This window comes from Mytilus californianus, unplaced genomic scaffold (genome assembly GCF_021869535.1).
Source record: "Mytilus californianus isolate M0D057914Y unplaced genomic scaffold, xbMytCali1.0.p SCAF_1, whole genome shotgun sequence".
NCBI classification, from domain to species: domain Eukaryota; kingdom Metazoa; phylum Mollusca; class Bivalvia; order Mytilida; family Mytilidae; genus Mytilus; species Mytilus californianus.
In genome coordinates, this window is record NW_026262581.1 from 46,561,203 (window position 1) to 46,584,264 (window position 23,062).

General features: G+C 29.9%; 1 protein-coding gene and 1 long non-coding RNA gene across 3 annotated transcripts in view; both read right to left on the bottom strand.

The window, feature by feature from the left end:
- The window catches only part of LOC127704179 (MAM and LDL-receptor class A domain-containing protein 1-like), a 57,656-nt gene that overhangs the window by 9,219 nt on the left and 25,375 nt on the right, over positions 1 to 23,062 (bottom strand). The gene's annotated exons all lie outside the window — the stretch shown is intronic.
- On the bottom strand, positions 20,891 to 22,756 carry LOC127704683 (uncharacterized). The gene is made up of 2 exons (XR_007983465.1): positions 21,908 to 22,756; positions 20,891 to 21,389 (listed from the first exon to the last, which is right to left on the bottom strand). It is a non-coding gene; the product is annotated as an uncharacterized LOC127704683 (long non-coding RNA).

Genomic DNA, 23,062 nt, shown 5'->3' on the forward strand with positions numbered 1-23,062 from the left:
TCGGCTCTAACTCAAAATATGGACAATTTCATGCTAAGGGGGTCTTCAAATCTTTTGACAGCTTCCGATGTGCTAATTTTTAACATTTTTCAGCTGGACCAAATCACTACTTTACTTTAAAATTCATGACCCAAATTTGTTTACAGTGTCATTTCACCCCCCTACTTACTATTTGAGTCATAAAACATGGAGAAATAAATTCGGAAGGGGTATAAAAAAAATCGACAAGTAACACACTGTCCACACTAGGGACTATATTCGTGGACAACGAAAATCAAAGAACGATAACTGTGTACCCGGACCTAATAGGGTAGAAAAAGTTGACCAATCTTAATGAAACTTGGTATGACTAAAGCTTATTAAATTATAAGACTGCTTACAAAGATTCATGGCAATAGGATATATATATTATAGACAATATGACTAATTCTATATTGAACTTTGAGTGTTAAATTTAGACGTTAAAATTGAAAATTTTCAACTATCAACATTTGGGGCTTAAAAAATTAAAATATTGCAAAAAAATACTTTTGAAATGCCTTAATATATAATATATTATGTATTAAAAGCAATAGAGTACTCATTTGATTTATCAGACTTATCATAATTATTAAAAAGTCAAATTTATATGAGCCTGTGGCTAAAAATGGAGGTTTTCCAATGAAGGGGGGCCTTACATGAAGATGTAATATTTTCCAGCAATTTTAAATTTGTAAAGCTTTTTGGTTATAAATAATCCTTACATATGTATTTAATGTACTTTAAATGGAAAGAAAACTTACAAATAACATATCACATTAGTTTAAAAGTGTCTTAGGCCAAGTAAGACTGAAAATAATTTAGGGTCAATTTAGGCCGTATCACATATTTACATTTAAAAATGCATATTGAAGCTATATGAAATAAAATTTTGTGTCTTTTCTATCATTTCTATACTCAGGTGACATGATACAATAAATCTGAGCACAAAAAGACTCTTGCATTCAACTTTTTTTGCAGACAGTATGGTCTGATAAAAAGATTTTTCACTTTTTAGTGAAAAACATGCATGCAATTTTAGTCTCAACAGGCTTATATTTGAACCACTTGCTATCCTACAGAAGAAAAGAAAGATATTATGTGACATAAAACCGGTACAAAAGACATTGTTAAGTGCTTTTTATACAAATTTAGTGAGGTCTTTATAATGGACTTCAACTTTTATGTTCCAAGCTCCTCACATTTAACTTGATACAAACAGGGCGTTAGACGAGGATCATATATACAACACATTTTGCGCATATTGTCTGAGATAATCTTCTTTTCTGTAGATTCAGAGTTCACAAATGAGTAATACAACTGGATTGAAGCATAGAAACACAAATATTGACACATAAAAACCTGTCAGATAGAAAGTCAGAATGCCACTTATGCATCAAAATTGAAAAAGCTATGAAATGCTTATTTTGACCATAAAATGCCAAAATTGGTCATTTTTGCAGAAATTCTATCAAATAAAAGTTTAAATCCTTTAGTTTTATGCTATTTGATAAATTGACACCATCAAATCACTCAGGGAAGTTGCCAAAGTACAGATTCTATATTTCCTGATTTCACCTAATAGGGTAGAAAAAGTTGACCAATCTTAATGAAACTTGGTATGACTAAAGCTTATTAAATTATAAGACTGCTTACAAAGATTCATGGCAATAGGATATATATTATAGACAATATGACTAATTCTATATTGAACTTTGAGTGTTAAATTTAGACGTTAAAATTGAAAATTTTCAACTATCAACATTTGGGGCTTAAAAAATTAAAATATTGCAAAAAAATACTTTTGAAATGCCTTAATATATAATATATTATGTATTAAAAGCAATAGAGTACTCATTTGATTTATCAGACTTATCATAATTATTAAAAAGTCAAATTTATATGAGCCTGTGGCTAAAAATGGAGGTTTTCCAATGAAGGGGGGCCTTACATGAAGATGTAATATTTTCCAGCAATTTTAAATTTGTAAAGCTTTTTGGTTATAAATAATCCTTACATATGTATTTAATGTACTGTAAATGGAAAGAAAACTTACAAATAACATATCACATTTGTTTAAAAGTGTCTTAGGCCAAGTAAGACTGAAAATAATTTAGGGTCAATTTAGGCTGTATCACATATTTACATTTAAAAATGCATATTGAAGCTATATGAAATAAAATTTTGTGTCTTTTCTATCATTTCTATACTCAGGTGACATGATACAATAAATCTGAGCACAAAAAGACTCTTGCATTCAACTTTTTTTGCAGACAGTATGGTCTGATAAAAAGATTTTTCACTTTTTAGTGAAAAACATGCATGCAATTTTAGTCTCAACAGGCTTATATTTGAACCACTTGCTATCCTACAGAAGAAAAGAAAGATATTATGTGACATAAAACCGGTACAAAAGACATTGTTAAGTGCTTTTTATACAAATTTAGTGAGGTCTTTATAATGGACTTCAACTTTTATGTTCCAAGCTCCTCACATTTAACTTGATACAAACAGGGCGTTAGACGAGGATCATATATACAACACATTTTGCGCATATTGTCTGAGATAATCTTCTTTTCTGTAGATTCAGAGTTCACAAATGAGTAATACAACTGGATTGAAGCATAGAAACACAAATATTGACACATAAAAACCTGTCAGATAGAAAGTCAGAATGCCACTTATGCATCAAAATTGAAAAAGCTATGAAATGCTTATTTTGACCATAAAATGCCAAAATTGGTCATTTTTGCAGAAATTCTATCAAATAAAAGTTTAAATCCTTTAGTTTTATGCTATTTGATAAATTGACACCATCAAATCACTCAGGGAAGTTGCCAAAGTACAGATTCTATATTTCCTGATTTCACCTCTTAGGTCCGAGTACACAGTTATTTCGTAGTGCATTTCTTTTAGACAATAAATGAAAATTAAAAAAATCCCACCTGCGCTTTCTCAATAATATTTTTACAGTGTGTTGTACTACTTTTGGGACAAATTATATCAAAATTATAGAAAACTTCATCGGCTCTAACTCAAAATATGGACAATTTCATGCTAAGGGGGTCTTCAAATCTTTTGACAGCTTCCGATGTGCTAATTTTTAACATTTTTCAGCTGGACCAAATCACTACTTTACTTTAAAATTCATGACCCAAATTTGTTTACAGTGTCATTTCACCCCCCTACTTACTATTTGAGTCATAAAACATGGAGAAATAAATTCGGAAGGGGTATAAAAAAAATCGACAAGTAACACACTGTCCACACTAGGGACTATATTCGTGGACAACGAAAATCAAAGAACGATAACTGTGTACCCGGACCTAATAGGGTAGAAAAAGTTGACCAATCTTAATGAAACTTGGTATGACTAAAGCTTATTAAATTATAAGACTGCTTACAAAGATTCATGGCAATAGGATATATATTATAGACAATATGACTAATTCTATATTGAACTTTGAGTGTTAAATTTAGACGTTAAAATTGAAAATTTTCAACTATCAACATTTGGGGCTTAAAAAATTAAAATATTGCAAAAAAATACTTTTGAAATGCCTTAATATATAATATATTATGTATTAAAAGCAATAGAGTACTCATTTGATTTATCAGACTTATCATAATTATTAAAAAGTCAAATTTATATGAGCCTGTGGCTAAAAATGGAGGTTTTCCAATGAAGGGGGGCCTTACATGAAGATGTAATATTTTCCAGCAATTTTAAATTTGTAAAGCTTTTTGGTTATAAATAATCCTTGCATATGTATTCAATGTACTTTAAATGGAAAGAAAACTTACAAATAACATATCACATTAGTTTAAAAGTGTCTTAGGCCAAGTAAGACTGAAAATAATTTAGGGTCAATTTAGGCTGTATCACATATTTACATTTAAAAATGCATATTGAAGCTATATGAAATAAAATTTTGTGTCTTTTCTATCATTTCTATACTCAGGTGACATGATACAATAAATCTGAGCACAAAAAGACTCTTGCATTCAACTTTTTTTGCAGACAGTATGGTCTGATAAAAAGATTTTTCACTTTTTAGTGAAAAACATGCATGCAATTTTAGTCTCAACAGGCTTATATTTGAACCACTTGCTATCCTACAGAAGAAAAGAAAGATATTATGTGACATAAAACCGGTACAAAAGACATTGTTAAGTGCTTTTTATACAAATTTAGTGAGGTCTTTATAATGGACTTCAACTTTTATGTTCCAAGCTCCTCACATTTAACTTGATACAAACAGGGCGTTAGACGAGGATCATATATACAACACATTTTGCGCATATTGTCTGAGATAATCTTCTTTTCTGTAGATTCAGAGTTCACAAATGAGTAATACAACTGGATTGAAGCATAGAAACACAAATATTGACACATAAAAACCTGTCAGATAGAAAGTCAGAATGCCACTTATGCATCAAAATTGAAAAAGCTATGAAATGCTTATTTTGACCATAAAATGCCAAAATTGGTCATTTTTGCAGAAATTCTATCAAATAAAAGTTTAAATCCTTTAGTTTTATGCTATTTGATAAATTGACACCATCAAATCACTCAGGGAAGTTGCCAAAGTACAGATTCTATATTTCCTGATTTCACCTCTTAGGTCCGAGTACACAGTTATTTCGTAGTGCATTTCTTTTAGACAATAAATGAAAATTAAAAAAATCCCACCTGCGCTTTCTCAATAATATTTTTACAGTGTGTTGTACTACTTTTGGGACAAATTATATCAAAATTATAGAAAACTTCATCGGCTCTAACTCAAAATATGGACAATTTCATGCTAAGGGGGTCTTCAAATCTTTTGACAGCTTCCGATGTGCTAATTTTTAACATTTTTCAGCTGGACCAAATCACTACTTTACTTTAAAATTCATGACCCAAATTTGTTTACAGTGTCATTTCACCCCCCTACTTACTATTTGAGTCATAAAACATGGAGAAATAAATTCGGAAGGGGTATAAAAAAAATCGACAAGTAACACACTGTCCACACTAGGGACTATATTCGTGGACAACGAAAATCAAAGAACGATAACTGTGTACCCGGACCTAATAGGGTAGAAAAAGTTGACCAATCTTAATGAAACTTGGTATGACTAAAGCTTATTAAATTATAAGACTGCTTACAAAGATTCATGGCAATAGGATATATATTATAGACAATATGACTAATTCTATATTGAACTTTGAGTGTTAAATTTAGACGTTAAAATTGAAAATTTTCAACTATCAACATTTGGGGCTTAAAAAATTAAAATATTGCAAAAAAATACTTTTGAAATGCCTTAATATATAATATATTATGTATTAAAAGCAATAGAGTACTCATTTGATTTATCAGACTTCTCATAATTATTAAAAAGTCAAATTTATATGAGCCTGTGGCTAAAAATGGAGGTTTTCCAATGAAGGGGGGCCTTACATGAAGATGTAATATTTTCCAGCAATTTTAAATTTGTAAAGCTTTTTGGTTATAAATAATCCTTACATATGTATTTAATGTACTTTAAATGGAAAGAAAACTTACAAATAACATATCACATTTGTTTAAAAGTGTCTTAGGCCAAGTAAGACTGAAAATAATTTAGGGTCAATTTAGGCTGTATCACATATTTACATTTAAAAATGCATATTGAAGCTATATGAAATAAAATTTTGTGTCTTTTCTATCATTTCTATACTCAGGTGACATGATACAATAAATCTGAGCACAAAAAGACTCTTGCATTCAACTTTTTTTGCAGACAGTATGGTCTGATAAAAAGATTTTTCACTTTTTAGTGAAAAACATGCATGCAATTTTAGTCTCAACAGGCTTATATTTGAACCACTTGCTATCCTACAGAAGAAAAGAAAGATATTATGTGACATAAAACCGGTACAAAAGACATTGTTAAGTGCTTTTTATACAAATTTAGTGAGGTCTTTATAATGGACTTCAACTTTTATGTTCCAAGCTCCTCACATTTAACTTGATACAAACAGGGCGTTAGACGAGGATCATATATACAACACATTTTGCGCATATTGTCTGAGATAATCTTCTTTTCTGTAGATTCAGAGTTCACAAATGAGTAATACAACTGGATTGAAGCATAGAAACACAAATATTGACACATAAAAACCTGTCAAATAGAAAGTCAGAATGCCACTTATGCATCAAAATTGAAAAAGCTATGAAATGCTTATTTTGACCATAAAATGCCAAAATTGGTCATTTTTGCAGAAATTCTATCAAATAAAAGTTTAAATCCTTTAGTTTTATGCTATTTGATAAATTGACACCATCAAATCACTCAGGGAAGTTGCCAAAGTACAGATTCTATATTTCCTGATTTCACCTCTTAGGTCCGAGTACACAGTTATTTCGTAGTGCATTTCTTTTAGACAATAAATGAAAATTAAAAAAATCCCACCTGCGCTTTCTCAATAATATTTTTACAGTGTGTTGTACTACTTTTGGGACAAATTATATCAAAATTATAGAAAACTTCATCGGCTCTAACTCAAAATATGGACAATTTCATGCTAAGGGGGTCTTCAAATCTTTTGACAGCTTCCGATGTGCTAATTTTTAACATTTTTCAGCTGGACCAAATCACTACTTTACTTTAAATTTCTATCATTTCTATACTCAGGTGACATGATACAATAAATCTGAGCACAAAAAGACTCTTGCATTCAACTTTTTTTGCAGACAGTATGGTCTGATAAAAAGATTTTTCACTTTTTAGTGAAAAACATGCATGCAATTTTAGTCTCAACAGGCTTATATTTGAACCACTTGCTATCCTACAGAAGAAAAGAAAGATATTATGTGACATAAAACCGGTACAAAAGACATTGCTTTTTATACAAATTTAGTGAGGTCTTTATAATGGACTTCAACTTTTATGTTCCAAGCTCCTCACATTTAACTTGATACAAACAGGGCGTTAGACGAGGATCATATATACAACACATTTTGCGCATATTGTCTGAGATAATCTTCTTTTCTGTAGATTCAGAGTTCACAAATGAGTAATACAACTGGATTGAAGCATAGAAACACAAATATTGACACATAAAAACCTGTCAGATAGAAAGTCAGAATGCCACTTATGCATCAAAATTGAAAAAGCTATGAAATGCTTATTTTGACCATAAAATGCCAAAATTGGTCATTTTTGCAGAAATTCTATCAAATAAAAGTTTAAATCCTTTAGTTTTATGCTATTTGATAAATTGACACCATCAAATCACTCAGGGAAGTTGCCAAAGTACAGATTCTATATTTCCTGATTTCACCTAATAGGGTAGAAAAAGTTGACCAATCTTAATGAAACTTGGTATGACTAAAGCTTATTAAATTATAAGACTGCTTACAAAGATTCATGGCAATAGGATATATATTATAGACAATATGACTAATTCTATATTGAACTTTGAGTGTTAAATTTAGACGTTAAAATTGAAAATTTTCAACTATCAACATTTGGGGCTTAAAAAATTAAAATATTGCAAAAAAATACTTTTGAAATGCCTTAATATATAATATATTATGTATTAAAAGCAATAGAGTACTCATTTGATTTATCAGACTTATCATAATTATTAAAAAGTCAAATTTATATGAGCCTGTGGCTAAAAATGGAGGTTTTCCAATGAAGGGGGGCCTTACATGAAGATGTAATATTTTCCAGCAATTTTAAATTTGTAAAGCTTTTTGGTTATAAATAATCCTTACATATGTATTTAATGTACTTTAAATGGAAAGAAAACTTACAAATAACATATCACATTAGTTTAAAAGTGTCTTAGGCCAAGTAAGACTGAAAATAATTTAGGGTCAATTTAGGCCGTATCACATATTTACATTTAAAAATGCATATTGAAGCTATATGAAATAAAATTTTGTGTCTTTTCTATCATTTCTATACTCAGGTGACATGATACAATAAATCTGAGCACAAAAAGACTCTTGCATTCAACTTTTTTTGCAGACAGTATGGTCTGATAAAAAGATTTTTCACTTTTTAGTGAAAAACATGCATGCAATTTTAGTCTCAACAGGCTTATATTTGAACCACTTGCTATCCTACAGAAGAAAAGAAAGATATTATGTGACATAAAACCGGTACAAAAGACATTGTTAAGTGCTTTTTATACAAATTTAGTGAGGTCTTTATAATGGACTTCAACTTTTATGTTCCAAGCTCCTCACATTTAACTTGATACAAACAGGGCGTTAGACGAGGATCATATATACAACACATTTTGCGCATATTGTCTGAGATAATCTTCTTTTCTGTAGATTCAGAGTTCACAAATGAGTAATACAACTGGATTGAAGCATAGAAACACAAATATTGACACATAAAAACCTGTCAGATAGAAAGTCAGAATGCCACTTATGCATCAAAATTGAAAAAGCTATGAAATGCTTATTTTGACCATAAAATGCCAAAATTGGTCATTTTTGCAGAAATTCTATCAAATAAAAGTTTAAATCCTTTAGTTTTATGCTATTTGATAAATTGACACCATCAAATCACTCAGGGAAGTTGCCAAAGTACAGATTCTATATTTCCTGATTTCACCTAATAGGGTAGAAAAAGTTGACCAATCTTAATGAAACTTGGTATGACTAAAGCTTATTAAATCATAAGACTGCTTACAAAGATTCATGGCAATAGGATATATATTATAGACAATATGACTAATTCTATATTGAACTTTGAGTGTTAAATTTAGACGTTAAAATTGAAAATTTTCAACTATCAACATTTGGGGCTTAAAAAATTAAAATATTGCAAAAAAATACTTTTGAAATGCCTTAATATATAATATATTATGTATTAAAAGCAATAGAGTACTCATTTGATTTATCAGACTTATCATAATTATTAAAAAGTCAAATTTATATGAGCCTGTGGCTAAAAATGGAGGTTTTCCAATGAAGGGGGGCCTTACATGAAGATGTAATATTTTCCAGCAATTTTAAATTTGTAAAGCTTTTTGGTTATAAATAATCCTTACATATGTATTTAATGTACTTTAAATGGAAAGAAAACTTACAAATAACATATCACATTAGTTTAAAAGTGTCTTAGGCCAAGTAAGACTGAAAATAATTTAGGGTTAATTTAGGCCGTATCACATATTTACATTTAAAAATGCATATTGAAGCTATATGAAATAAAATTTTGTGTCTTTTCTATCATTTCTATACTCAGGTGACATGATACAATAAATCTGAGCACAAAAAGACTCTTGCATTCAACTTTTTTTGCAGACAGTATGGTCTGATAAAAAGATTTTTCACTTTTTAGTGAAAAACATGCATGCAATTTTAGTCTCAACAGGCTTATATTTGAACCACTTGCTATCCTACAGAAGAAAAGAAAGATATTATGTGACATAAAACCGGTACAAAAGACATTGTTAAGTGCTTTTTATACAAATTTAGTGAGGCCTTTATAATGGACTTCAACTTTTATGTTCCAAGCTCCACACATTTAACTTGATACAAACAGGGCGTTAGACGAGGATCATATATACAACACATTTTCCGCATATTGTCTGAGATAATCTTCTTTTCTGTAGATTCAGAGTTCACAAATGAGTAATACAACTGGATTGAAGCATAGAAACACAAATATTGACACATAAAAACCTGTCAGATAGAAAGTCAGAATGCCACTTATGCATCAAAATTGAAAAAGCTATGAAATGCTTATTTTGACCATAAAATGCCAAAATTGGTCATTTTTGCAGAATTTCTATCAAATAAAAGTTTAAATCCTTTAGTTTTATGCTATTTGATAAATTGACACCATCAAATCACTCAGGGAAGTTGCCAAAGTACAGATTCTATATTTCCTGATTTCACCTCTTAGGTCCGAGTACACAGTTATTTCGTAGTGCATTTCTTTTAGACAATAAATGAAAATTAAAAAAATCCCACCTGCGCTTTCTCAATAATATTTTTACAGTGTGTTGTACTACTTTTGGTACAAATTATATCAAAATTATAGAAAACTTCATCGGCTCTAACTCAAAATATGGACAATTTCATGCTAAGGGGGTCTTCAAATCTTTTGACAGCTTCCGATGTGCTAATTTTTAACATTTTTCAGCTGGACCAAATCACTACTTTACTTTAAAATTCATGACCCAAATTTGTTTACAGTGTCATTTCACCCCCCTACTTACTATTTGAGTCATAAAACATGGAGAAATAAATTCGGAAGGGGTATAAAAAAAATCGACAAGTAACACACTGTCCACACTAGGGACTATATTCGTGGACAACGAAAATCAAAGAACGATAACTGTGTACCCGGACCTAATAGGGTAGAAAAAATTGACCAATCTTAATGAAACTTGGTATGACTAAAGCTTATTAAATTATAAGACTGCTTACAAAGATTCATGGCAATAGGATATATATTATAGACAATATGACTAATTCTATATTGAACTTTGAGTGTTAAATTTAGACGTTAAAATTGAAAATTTTCAACTATCAACATTTGGGGCTTAAAAAATTAAAATATTGCAAAAAAATACTTTTGAAATGCCTTAATATATAATATATTATGTATTAAAGGCAATAGAGTACTCATTTGATTTATCAGACTTATCATAATTATTAAAAAGTCAAATTTATATGAGCCTGTGGCTAAAAATGGAGGTTTTCCAATGAAGGGGGGCCTTACATGAAGATGTAATATTTTCCAGCAATTTTAAATTTGTAAAGCTTTTTGGTTATAAATAATCCTTACATATGTATTTAATGTACTTTAAATGGAAAGAAAACTTACAAATAACATATCACATTAGTTTAAAAGTGTCTTAGGCCAAGTAAGACTGAAAATAATTTAGGGTCAATTTAGGCCGTATCACATATTTACATTTAAAAATGCATATTGAAGCTATATGAAATAAAATTTTGTGTCTTTTCTATCATTTCTATACTCAGGTGACATGATACAATAAATCTGAGCACAAAAAGACTCTTGCATTCAACTTTTTTTGCAGACAGTATGGTCTGATAAAAAGATTTTTCACTTTTTAGTGAAAAACATGCATGCAATTTTAGTCTCAACAGGCTTATATTTGAACCACTTGCTATCCTACAGAAGAAAAGAAAGATATTATGTGACATAAAACCGGTACAAAAGACATTGTTAAGTGCTTTTTATACAAATTTAGTGAGGTCTTTATAATGGACTTCAACTTTTATGTTCCAAGCTCCTCACATTTAACTTGATACAAACAGGGCGTTAGACGAGGATCATATATACAACACATTTTGCGCATATTGTCTGAGATAATCTTCTTTTCTGTAGATTCAGAGTTCACAAATGAGTAATACAACTGGATTGAAGCATAGAAACACAAATATTGACACATAAAAACCTGTCAGATAGAAAGTCAGAATGCCACTTATGCATCAAAATTGAAAAAGCTATGAAATGCTTATTTTGACCATAAAATGCCAAAATTGGTCATTTTTGCAGAAATTCTATCAAATAAAAGTTTAAATCCTTTAGTTTTATGCTATTTGATAAATTGACACCATCAAATCACTCAGGGAAGTTGCCAAAGTACAGATTCTATATTTCCTGATTTCACCTAATAGGGTAGAAAAAGTTGACCAATCTTAATGAAACTTGGTATGACTAAAGCTTATTAAATTATAAGACTGCTTACAAAGATTCATGGCAATAGGATATATATTATAGACAATATGACTAATTCTATATTGAACTTTGAGTGTTAAATTTAGACGTTAAAATTGAAAATTTTCAACTATCAACATTTGGGGCTTAAAAAATTAAAATATTGCAAAAAAATACTTTTGAAATGCCTTAATATATAATATATTATGTATTAAAAGCAATAGAGTACTCATTTGATTTATCAGACTTATCATAATTATTAAAAAGTCAAATTTATATGAGCCTGTGGCTAAAAATGGAGGTTTTCCAATGAAGGGGGGCCTTACATGAAGATGTAATATTTTCCAGCAATTTTAAATTTGTAAAGCTTTTTGGTTATAAATAATCCTTACATATGTATTTAATGTACTTTAAATGGAAAGAAAACTTACAAATAACATATCACATTAGTTTAAAAGTGTCTTAGGCCAAGTAAGACTGAAAATAATTTAGGGTTAATTTAGGCCGTATCACATATTTACATTTAAAAATGCATATTGAAGCTATATGAAATAAAATTTTGTGTCTTTTCTATCATTTCTATACTCAGGTGACATGATACAATAAATCTGAGCACAAAAAGACTCTTGCATTCAACTTTTTTTGCAGACAGTATGGTCTGATAAAAAGATTTTTCACTTTTTAGTGAAAAACATGCATGCAATTTTAGTCTCAACAGGCTTATATTTGAACCACTTGCTATCCTACAGAAGAAAAGAAAGATATTATGTGACATAAAACCGGTACAAAAGACATTGTTAAGTGCTTTTTATACAAATTTAGTGAGGCCTTTATAATGGACTTCAACTTTTATGTTCCAAGCTCCACACATTTAACTTGATACAAACAGGGCGTTAGACGAGGATCATATATACAACACATTTTGCGCATATTGTCTGAGATAATCTTCTTTTCTGTAGATTCAGAGTTCACAAATGAGTAATACAACTGGATTGAAGCATAGAAACACAAATATTGACACATAAAAACCTGTCAGATAGAAAGTCAGAATGCCACTTATGCATCAAAATTGAAAAAGCTATGAAATGCTTATTTTGACCATAAAATGCCAAAATTGGTCATTTTTGCAGAATTTCTATCAAATAAAAGTTTAAATCCTTTAGTTTTATGCTATTTGATAAATTGACACCATCAAATCACTCAGGGAAGTTGCCAAAGTACAGATTCTATATTTCCTGATTTCACCTAATAGGGTAGAAAAAGTTGACCAATCTTAATGATACTTGGTATGACTAAAGCTTATTAAATTATAAGACTGCTTACAAAGATTCATGGCAATAGGATATATATTATAGACAATATGACTAATTATATATTGAACTTTGAGTGTTAAATTTAGACGTTAAAATTGAAAATTTTCAACTATCAACATTTGGGGCTTAAAAAATTAAAATATTGCAAAAAAATACATTTGAAATGACTTAATATATAATATATTATGTATTAAAAGCAATAGAGTACTCATTTGATTTATCAGACTTATCATAATTATTAAAAAGTCAAATTTATATGAGCCTGTGGCTAAAAATGGAGGTTTTCCAATGAAGGGGGGCCTTACATGAAGATGTAATATTTTCCAGCAATTTTAAATTTGTAAAGCTTTTTGGTTATAAATAATCCTTACATATGTATTTAATGTACTTTAAATGGAAAGAAAACTTACAAATAACATATCACATTAGTTTAAAAGTGTCTTAGGCCAAGTAAGACTGAAAATAATTTAGGGTCAATTTAGGCCGTATCACATATTTACATTTAAAAATGCATATTGAAGCTATATGAAATAAAATTTTGTGTCTTTTCTATCATTTCTATACTCAGGTGACATGATACAATAAATCTGAGCACAAAAAGACTCTTGCATTCAACTTTTTTTGCAGACAGTATGGTCTGATAAAAAGATTTTTCACTTTTTAGTGAAAAACATGCATGCAATTTTAGTCTCAACAGGCTTATATTTGAACCACTTGCTATCCTACAGAAGAAAAGAAAGATATTATGTGACATAAAACAGGTACAAAAGACATTGTTAAGTGCTTTTTATACAAATTTAGTGAGGTCTTTATAATGGACTTCAACTTTTATGTTCCAAGCTCCTCACATTTAACTCGATACAAACAGGGCGTTAGACGAGGATCATATATACAACACATTTTGCGCATATTGTCTGAGATAATCTTCTTTTCTGTAGATTCAGAGTTCACAAATGAGTAATACAACTGGATTGAAGCATAGAAACACAAATATTGACACATAAAAACCTGTCAGATAGAAAGTCAGAATGCCACTTATGCATCAAAATTGAAAAAGCTATGAAATGCTTATTTTGACCATAAAATGCCAAAATTGGTCATTTTTGCAGAATTTCTATCAAATAAAAGTTTAAATCCTTTAGTTTTATGCTATTTGATAAATTGACACCATCAAATCACTCAGGGAAGTTGCCAAAGTACAGATTCTATATTTCCTGATTTCACCTCTTAGGTCCGAGTACACAGTTATTTCGTAGTGCATTTCTTTTAGACAATAAATGAAAATTAAAAAAATCCCACCTGCGCTTTCTCAATAATATTTTTACAGTGTGTTGTACTACTTTTGGTACAAATTATATCAAAATTATAGAAAACTTCATCGGCTCTAACTCAAAATATGGACAATTTCATGCTAAGGGGGTCTTCAAATCTTTTGACAGCTTCCGATGTGCTAATTTTTAACATTTTTCAGCTGGACCAAATCACTACTTTACTTTAAAATTCATGACCCAAATTTGTTTACAGTGTCATTTCACCCCCCTACTTACTATTTGAGTCATAAAACATGGAGAAATAAATTCGGAAGGGGTATAAAAAAAATCGACAAGTAACACACTGTCCACACTAGGGACTATATTCGTGGACAACGAAAATCAAAGAACGATAACTGTGTACCCGGACCTAATAGGGTAGAAAAAGTTGACCAATCTTAATGATACTTGGTATGACTAAAGCTTATTAAATCATAAGACTGCTTACAAAGATTCATGGCAATAGGATATATATTATAGACAATATGACTAATTCTATATTGAACTTTGAGTGTTAAATTTAGACGTTAAAATTGAAAATTTTCAACTATCAACATTTGGGGCTTAAAAAATTAAAATATTGCAAAAAAATACTTTTGAAATGCCTTAATATATAATATATTATGTATTAAAAGCAATAGAGTACTCATTTGATTTATCAGACTTATCATAATTATTAAAAAGTCAAATTTATATGAGCCTGTGGCTAAAAATGGAGGTTTTCCAATGAAAGGGGGCCTTACATGAAGATGTAATATTTTCCAGCAATTTTAAATTTGTAAAGCTTTTTGGTTATAAATAATCCTTACATATGTATTTAATGTACTTTAAATGGAAAGAAAACTTACAAATAACATATCACATTAGTTTAAAAGTGTCTTAGGCCAAGTAAGACTGAAAATAATTTAGGGTCAATTTAGGCCGTATCACATATTTACATTTAAAAATGCATATTGAAGCTATATGAAATAAAATTTTGTGTCTTTTCTATCATTTCTATACTCAGGTGACATGATACAATAAATCTGAGCACAAAAAGACTCTTGCATTCAACTTTTTTTGCAGACAGTATGGTCTGATAAAAAGATTTTTCACTTTTTAGTGAAAAACATGCATGCAATTTTAGTCTCAACAGGCTTATATTTGAACCACTTGCTATCCTACAGAAGAAAAGAAAGATATTATGTGACATAAAACCGGTACAAAAGACATTGTTAAGTGCTTTATATACAAATTTAGTGAGGTCTTTATAATGGACTTCAACTTTTATGTTCCAAGCTCCTCACATTTAACTTGATACAAACAGGGCGTTAGACGAGGATCATATATACAACACATTTTGCGCATATTGTCTGAGATAATCTTCTTTTCTGTAGATTCAGAGTTCACAAATGAGTAATACAACTGGATTGAAGCATAGAAACACAAATATTGACACATAAAAACCTGTCAGATAGAAAGTCAGAATGCCACTTATGCATCAAAATTGAAAAAGCTATGAAATGCTTATTTTGACCATAAAATGCCAAAATTGGTCATTTTTGCAGAAATTCTATCAAATAAAAGTTTAAATCCTTTAGTTTTATGCTATTTGATAAATTGACACCATCAAATCACTCAGGGAAGTTGCCAAAGTACAGATTATATATTTCCTGATTTCACCTAATAGGGTAGAAAAAGATGACCAATCTTAATGAAACTTGGTATGACTAAAGCTTATTAAATTATAAGACTGCTTACAAAGATTCATGGCAATAGGATATATATTATAGACAATATGACTAATTCTATATTGAACTTTGAGTGTTAAATTTAGACGTTAAAATTGAAAATTTTCAACTATCAACATTTGGGGCTTAAAAAATTAAAATATTGCAAAAAAATACTTTTGAAATGCCTTAATATATAATATATTATGTATTAAAAGCAATAGAGTACTCATTTGATTTATCAGACTTATCATAATTATTAAAAAGTCAAATTTATATGAGCCTGTGGCTAAAAATGGAGGTTTTCCAATGAAAGGGGGCCTTACATGAAGATGTAATATTTTCCAGCAATTTTAAATTTGTAAAGCTTTTTGGTTATAAATAATCCTTACATATGTATTTAATGTACTTTAAATGGAAAGAAAACTTACAAATAACATATCACATTAGTTTAAAAGTGTCTTAGGCCAAGTAAGACTGAAAATAATTTAGGGTCAATTTAGGCCGTATCACATATTTACATTTAAAAATGCATATTGAAGCTATATGAAATAAAATTTTGTGTCTTTTCTATCATTTCTATACTCAGGTGACATGATACAATAAATCTGAGCACAAAAAGACTCTTGCATTCAACTTTTTTTGCAGACAGTATGGTCTGATAAAAAGATTTTTCACTTTTTAGTGAAAAACATGCATGCAATTTTAGTCTCAACAGGCTTATATTTGAACCACTTGCTATCCTACAGAAGAAAAGAAAGATATTATGTGACATAAAACCGGTACAAAAGACATTGTTAAGTGCTTTCTATACAAATTTAGTGAGGTCTTTATAATGGACTTCAACTTTTATGTTCCAAGCTCCTCACATTTAACTTGATACAAACAGGGCGTTAGACGAGGATCATATATACAACACATTTTGCGCATATTGTCTGAGATAATCTTCTTTTCTGTAGATTCAGAGTTCACAAATGAGTAATACAACTGGATTGAAGCATAGAAACACAAATATTGACACATAAAAACCTGTCAGATAGAAAGTCAGAATGCCACTTATGCATCAAAATTGAAAAAGCTATGAAATGCTTATTTTGACCATAAAATGCCAAAATTGGTCATTTTTGCAGAAATTCTATCAAATAAAAGTTTAAATCCTTTAGTTTTATGCTATTTGATAAATTGACACCATCAAATCACTCAGGGAAGTTGCCAAAGTACAGATTATATATTTCCTGATTTCACCTAATAGGGTAGAAAAAGATGACCAATCTTAATGAAACTTGGTATGACTAAAGCTTATTAAATTATAAGACTGCTTACAAAGATTCATGGCAATAGGATATATATTATAGACAATATGACTAATTCTATATTGAACTTTGAGTGTTAAATTTAGACGTTAAAATTGAAAATTTTCAACTATCAACATTTGGGGCTTAAAAAATTAAAATATTGCAAAAAAATACTTTTGAAATGCCTTAATATATAATATATTATGTATTAAAAGCAATAGAGTACTCATTTGATTTATCAGACTTATCATAATTATTAAAAAGTCAAATTTATATGAGCCTGTGGCTAAAAATGGAGGTTTTCCAATGAAGGGGGGCCTTACATGAAGATGTAATATTTTCCAGCAATTTTAAATTTGTAAAGCTTTTTGGTTATAAATAATCCTTACATATGTATTTAATGTACTTTAAATGGAAAGAAAACTTACAAATAACATATCACATTAGTTTAAAAGTGTCTTAGGCCAAGTAAGACTGAAAATAATTTAGGGTCAATTTAGGCCGTATCACATATTTACATTTAAAAATGCATATTGAAGCTATATGAAATAAAATTTTGTGTCTTTTCTATCATTTCTATACTCAGGTGACATGATACAATAAATCTGAGCACAAAAAGACTCTTGCATTCAACTTTTTTTGCAGACAGTATGGTCTGATAAAAAGATTTTTCACTTTTTAGTGAAAAACATGCATGCAATTTTAGTCTCAACAGGCTTATATTTGAACCACTTGCTATCACTACAAAAGTCAAAAAGTCTGAAAAGACCAGTTTTTGTCTGAATTTGCATGAATTTTTACTCGACATTCTTAATTTGTCTAAATAATTTTTAAAAATTCTTGACATAGTATGAATTTGTCTAATAAGGTTCTTGATTTTTCTTGACAAGTGTCTTGACAGTATGAACATTGTCTTAAAATTTCTCGACACTTCCTGTATCATCTGATAAGAGTCTGGATTAGTCTCGACCAATTCTTGACTGTCTTAAATTTGTCTCGATCTGTCTTGACATATTCTTGACATTCTTAATAATGTCTGAATATGTCTCGACATATTCTTGACATTCTAAATAATGTCTGAATATGTCTCGACACATTCTTGACAGTCTTAAATATGTCTTGACACTATCTCAACAGTATAAATTTCGCCTGAAATGTGAACAGACTTATTCTGCACTATTTATGACATTATATTGCTGTTATATACTCCTTTTTATTATGGCTAAACTAAACTTTGAAGAATCAAGGATTAATTTGGTATAGTAAGATACCCTTTTGGTGCAACTAAGTTGGAATACCTTGAATAATCCCCCATGTAATTTAATTTAATTTTGATTTATTTTTATTAAACATTTAAGTAATTGTTTTCACTTGGAATATAAGTCGAAGGTATTGACAAACTTTTTGTCCTATCAAATTTGTGACTTTATGTCCTGTGACTTTTTGTCCTGTGACTTTTTGTCCTGTGACTTTCTGTCCGTTTACCTTGACAAACAGCATTTAGATTTTTGCCGTTCGCAAAACTGCCAGTCAAATTTGCTTGACTAAAATAGGGGTCTTGTATCTCTTTTGGACCCCACAATTCATCTTTTGGGTTTGTGTGGCTAAAAAAAGAGGGCCGGGGGGGGGGGGGGGGGGGGGGGGCTTTCGTTAAGGTCAAAGAATTTGTTCCCATCTTGATTCAAAAACCTTATTCATTTTTTAGAACAACCCAAAAACATTTTTTATTCAAATTTGAGTGTTGAATTTTATAATTTTTTTTATCAAAAATAAATATTTGTGATAACTCCTTCCTGAAAGGAAAAAAATGTTTAGATCTATATTATGCATGTCTGTTTGAGAACCATTTCATAAGACCGATGATTTCTATAGAAATCATTGATGGAACCCATTATAAATACATTTTTTTTATTATTCCTGGAGTAGATAATAATTTTCTTTTAATCTTTGGGAATTATTCAATTTGTTTTTATGTTAAAATAATTAACTTCATAATTTTGATGAAGAAAATCCATTTCAATTCAATTTTTTTTCATCAAAATGATGATTTTCATTTTCATCTATCAACAAACTTTTGTAGTGGCATGGTCAGTCAACTGATAAGTTGTATGGCTGATTACAGGTAAAGCAATAACTTCTATTTGACAGTTGCGTGTACTCTGGGGTGTGGAATACCTTAATTTTATGGGGAACATCCTGTCCATGTGTAATACTTAATATATTCCAACAGATGACATTACACAAATTTTTCTTCTGTTAAATGAATGATTTGAATATCATCATAATTTGCTATTTATATAAACCACATTTTGGTATAATAATTATGAATATTATGAATGTAGAATGAAATATGTTTACAGTATGATTGGTTTGAATCATTTAATTTATAAGATTTAGGAATCAAAATTTGTAATTATTTAAAAACCGACATTGAAATTGTTTTATATCAACACACCCACATTTGAATTATTTTAAACTTTAGATTTCATAGCCATATTTGCATTTGTAAAAATATTTATATACCCAAATTTTCAATTATTTTACATGCCCAACTTTTATTTTTGTTGTAAAGAAGTGTAACTTGAAACAACAGTATATCATATAAAGAGAAATAAAGATTAAAGTTATATCATGAATATTGGTCATGATTTGTAAAACTCAGAACTGTCAAGTAAATTTAAGACACCATTCAAAATGTTCAGAATATGTCAAGCAATACTGAGAAAAAATAAGAATGTCGAGAATATGTCGAGAAATTTCAAGACAGTATTCAAATGTCAAGAATTTGTCAAGAAATTTTAAGACCATATTCAGAATGTCGAGAATATGTCGAGTAAATTTCATACAAATTTAATATAAATGAGAATTTTTCAAGAAAAATTAAGACACAAGTCATACTTTTGGAGAATGTCGAGTAAAAGTTCATGCAAATTAAGACAAAAACTGGTCTTTTCAGACTTTTAGACTTTTGTAGTGTATCCTACAGAAGAAAAGAAAGATATTATGTGACATAAAACCGGTACAAAAGACATTGTTAAGTGCTTTTTATACAAATTTAGTGAGGTCTTTATAATGGACTTCAACTTTTATGTTCCAAGCTCCTCACATTTAACTTGATACAAACAGGGCGTTAGACGAGGATCATATATACAACACATTTTGCGCATATTGTCTGAGATAATCTTCTTTTCTGTAGATTCAGAGTTCACAAATGAGTAATACAACTGGATTGAAGCATAGAAACACAAATATTGACACATAAAAACCTGTCAGATAGAAAGTCAGAATGCCACTTATGCATCAAAATTGAAAAAGCTATGAAATGCTTATTTTGACCATAAAATGCCAAAATTGGTCATTTTTGCAGAAATTCTATCAAATAAAAGTTTAAATCCTTTAGTTTTATGCTATTTGATAAATTGACACCATCAAATCACTCAGGGAAGTTGCCAAAGTACAGATTCTATATTTCCTGATTTCACCTCTTAGGTCCGAGTACACAGTACCCGTATGAAAAACATGACACGTACTCCAGCCGGACAGAAGCCGTACTGTAGCCGTACTGAGAACCGTACTTATAATATTCATTTGGACTTTTCTTTGAATTGCTTATAATAGATACCCCGGCTGGACTTTCAGCGAAATTAGCCGTAAACCGGCTCGAAATATTTAAATTAGCAGGAGTCCGGTTCATGAAGTCCAGCTGGACTTTAATAAAAGTACGTCTGAATAAAAATCCAGCCGGCATTTATGGCAAAAATATGGACTCTATAAAGTTCAGTCGGACTTTAAAGTATGGCTGAACTTTAAAAAGTCCAGCTGAACTTTAAAAAGTCCAGCTGGACTTCAAAAAGTGCGGTTTGACTTTTAAAGATGATCTCAGCAGGGGCAAATCCTGCCATTTTCAAAAGGGAGGTTCCTAACTCAGGATAAAGGGGGGGGGGGGGGTGGTCCAACCCCCGGAACCCTCCCCCTGGATCCGCCACTGCTCAGTTTTTCTTCAGATGGTTGGTTCTTCTGATTTAATTTGCATCATGCATCCCTTGCTATAATCTGAAAATACAAAAACAACAGATGACATTATGCATATATACTGGTTATTTCTTTTTCTTTTTTGTACTGTCTTACTGGCAAAACCAAGAAATGGGGAACTGAGAAGCTAAATGCTAACTTCTAATAATTTGTGGTTATAATAGCCTAAATAATTTTAAAGTGGCTAAAAATAAAATAAAGTTGGCTTTGAAAATCACTTAAAGTGTAGAAATTAAAAAACTTTCATAACAACTCAAATAATAACCATTCCTTAATACAGAGGGAATAAAAAATATAACAATACATTTTTTTACATAACCTGATAACAATTCAAAACAGGAAGTGACAGTGACATAACAGACAAGATGAAAATTATTGCATGAATATAAATATTTGATGTAGGTTTTTTATTCTTTTTCCTCTTCAAAAATAAGAATTAAGCTATTTATAATATTGTAATTATTCTATTTATATTTTAAATAAAAAGAGCATATCAGATAATACCACCAAAATGGTGGAATTCAATTTATTGTACTTACCAGAATATGCAATCCAAAACACATGCAAACAGCAATCTTCCTAAATAATTTTGTCATTGATGCCAGTCAGAATGATCCATCTAGCTTCTCTATTTAATGTGAAAAGAACTACTTCCAAACATTTGCTTTACACACAATTATGTGAAATTCTCATTTTGTTCAAGAAAGAAGACACATCTTCCTGTTTATTCCAAAATCAAATTGTGTTGTATTGCAATACATGAGGTTGTTTAAGGAGTTGTTTTAAATGTTCCTCTTATGACTAATTGCATGTGCCTTAATTTTGAATATGTGATAGATTAAAAAAAGAAAATCAATTATTAATTTGTTTAATTATGAAATTTTTAATAAATGTGATAGTAATTGCAGAAATATGTATTTCGAAATGTGTTCTCCTACATATGGCCTCAATCTCTGTGGAGATAGTACTTCCTGTGACCTGTCCAGACTGAGGTTAATTGAAAACAGATGGCACATTTCTACAAGACTAACTGCTATTAAATCACTGTTATATGGCTCAAGTTTCTAATTGATGTTAAAGAATTTTCTTAGTCTAAATTCCTGCTCATAAATGAATGTTAAATTTTCTAAGACAAAAATCCTGCTGATCATTTTACAGAAAGGAATAAATTTCCTCAAAAGTCCAGCCGTGTTTATTTTCTTGTCAGCATTACAAAAAGTTCGGTTGGACTTTTAAGAAAATACCGGCTGGCAAATAACCCAAGTATAAGAAAAAGTACGTGTACGGCTCATGTCAGACTGGACTTTTCAAAGTCAGACTGGAATACGTCTCAAGTCCAGCTGGAGTCCAGTTGAACTCCTGTTGAAATTTTCATACGGGTTATTTCGTAGTGCATTTCTTTTAGACAATAAATGAAAATTAAAAAAATCCCACCTGCGCTTTCTCAATAATATTTTTACAGTGTGTTGTACTACTTTTGGGACAAATTATATCAAAATTATAGAAAACTTCATCGGCTCTAACTCAAAATATGGACAATTTCATGCTAAGGGGGTCTTCAAATCTTTTGACAGCTTCCGATGTGCTAATTTTTAACATTTTTCAGCTGGACCAAATCACTACTTTACTTTAAAATTCATGACCCAAATTTGTTTACAGTGTCATTTCACCCCCCTACTTACTATTTGAGTCAT